Source organism: Anopheles darlingi, chromosome 2 (assembly GCF_943734745.1).
Source record: "Anopheles darlingi chromosome 2, idAnoDarlMG_H_01, whole genome shotgun sequence".
NCBI lineage: Eukaryota > Metazoa > Arthropoda > Insecta > Diptera > Culicidae > Anopheles > Anopheles darlingi.
Window position 1 is genome coordinate 58,567,783 of NC_064874.1, and position 2,500 is coordinate 58,570,282.

The 2,500-nt window shown below is 49.8% G+C and overlaps 2 protein-coding genes across 2 annotated transcripts in view; both read right to left on the bottom strand.

Moving 5' to 3' along the window:
• LOC125949927 (probable cytosolic Fe-S cluster assembly factor AGAP009023) overlaps positions 1–2,500 on the bottom strand; it is a 443,394-nt gene that overhangs the window by 147,446 nt on the left and 293,448 nt on the right. The gene's annotated exons all lie outside the window — the stretch shown is intronic.
• Positions 1–2,500, bottom strand: part of LOC125949903 (protein tiptop) — a 15,361-nt gene that overhangs the window by 7,586 nt on the left and 5,275 nt on the right. The gene's annotated exons all lie outside the window — the stretch shown is intronic.

The following is a 2,500-nucleotide window of genomic DNA, read 5'->3' on the forward strand; positions in this document are numbered from 1 at the left end:
CCTACAGTCAGTACATTTTTAGATGTCCCCTTAATACTCACTACCTTACATATGAAAATCAATACTTTTCGATGCTGCTTCCATCTTCCGGGTATTTTATTTGATGTAACTTGTTTTCTATACCACTACCTTTTTCTTTACATAAAGGAAAAAAAACCATTGCGTGAGATATAATTGTGGACCGATTGAACAAAGACAGTTAGACGTCGAGAGTTCAACGTAACGAGCAAAACACTGTTTGTTGTAAATGAACCAGTGCCGATTTTCTCATTAAAGCTGTACGTAAGTAAAATTTACTGTTGTGACGCCATTTGGTTGACAAAACCTCAAGCATTCAACTCGAAGCCCATAAACACCCCGAAGTAAAATGTGAAGAATTTACACGAAATCTAAGCAAGCTTTGATTCAATAGAGCTACTGATTGAACCTGGATCATAGTGACCATTGATGAATTAGAATGGAATAGTCGTTAGCTGGTAGGCCCAAATCGAGATGGAGCGACGGTATCGACATTGACGCCAGAATAGCAGGACTAACGACTTGGAGGACGATGGCGCTCGATCGCGAGCGGTTGAGGAATCTTCTGTGGCAGGCCAAGACCGCTCGTCGGTTGTAGCGCCGGATAAGTAAGTAGTAAATAAGTCGTTAACACAGTTAACGAGTATAAACGAAATTATGTTTTAAAAGTTATCTCCAAGTATCGAAATGAAGACCTCCATTCTCCTCTGTAAGAAGCGACCTTGAGTGCCTGAATTCCGATAGAACTTGTTGCTAAAAAACACCTTCGCTTCGATGTTCAAATTTCACGCGTACGCGCACCAAAGGCAACCATAACCTCACAATCAACAGGCGCGATCACTCAAAAAGATGTCCTGCAATTATCATCGCTCATTAGCCGCCACCGCCGCGTGAAGCCGTGACGGGGATCGTGAAATCGATCACCATAAAGTCGATTACGCGTAGGTCAGGCCTCCACCGCCTCCTCCTGCTTCCTGCTTCCACCTTCCCGTCCGTCGGTGTAAAAACATCTAAATACCACATAATGACCCGAAATGATGATCCCACCATTGCTTGTCCCGAAATAATGGCTTAAACCGAGCTTAACCGGCGTGTGTGTGTGTGTGTGTGTGTGTTTGCTTGTGCCCGGCCACCACCACCACCACCAACGTCCCCTTGTGGTGGATACGCGTGTGTATGCGATAATTTATGAACCATTCAGTCGCCCCAACCGAAAAAAAGCCGTCTGTACGCCACGGCGAGCGCTCACCAAGCAACACAGAGCATCCACATCAGTCATCGACGACGGCGACCGGCGGCGGGCGTCGAAGATCCACCCCCAAATCCAACCCAAACGGGTGGTGATGGTGGGAGGGCGATGTTTTGAATGGAGTGGCATTAGTCTTAACGCACGCGAATGGCTGACGATCGACGACGACGACGGCAAGCGACGGCAAGCGGCGGCAAGCGACGGTAAAGATTAAGCCACGGGGAAGAATGAAGCCCCGTGGCCAATGCTTCAAATGTGCGTTGGCGTTTTGGGACGCGCCCGCGCGTTGGCCGCTGCTCGGCACACGGCAGTAGCAGCTGCCTGATAGGGTAAATGCTACAATTTTCGACTTTTTGGCCGTTTGATTTACGATGACAGCGATGAGCGCGCCCGGTGCGTGTGTGTGTGTCTGTGTGCACAAGATTTGGACGAAATGCTTGTGGAAAGAATGGAGTGGAGTGGAGTGGTGTGGCCGGAAGCCGGATGAAGCCAAACGCGTTCCCAATTCCGGCAGCAGCAGGCAGAGTGAAGCGGCTAAATATGGCCAAATGGTCTGATGGTGGTGCGCAATCGTTCATCTTTCCGTCTCGTGTATTTGTGTGTATTGTGCGCGCGTGTGTGACGTGAGTCAGTCATGGCGCGATGGCCAAGCCGAAGAAAGGTCAATCTATCACCGACAGCACCGCCAAGGAGCAGCAGCACCACCACAGGCGGGCATTATGATTGGCCTAAATGCAAATATTATTTATGGTGGACCATTCGTCGCCTACTACGACCCCCAGAAAGAAGGGTGGTTTAAGGGACCGGATTTCGATCGGATAGCAATACCTTCTGGAGCGCTATTGCGCTTTCACTCTTGTTTATGCTGCGGTTTCTTCATGTAAGGCCCCCATTCGGGGCCCCGGGTGCACCAACCAACCAACCGCACAACGCGTGAGCATAAAAACAAAAAAAAGGAGAGAAAAAAGGAATGGAATGTCAAAGGTCGCGCGCGCACACCAATCACGGGCTTCACGGCGGGTCCCCAGGAATACATACAGTGTGCCCCGGGAAACTCGCTTGGAGTTTGGGGATGGATGGTTAGCGATTGGCGGTCGAGTGACGCGCCTGAAGCCTGAAAAACCAGTCGTCCTCCTGACTATGGGGAGTCGAGTCGAGTCGAGTGAGTGAGTGGTGGTGGTTTGACTGGGAAAATTGATTTATCGTTATGTGCACCACCACCACCACAGCACA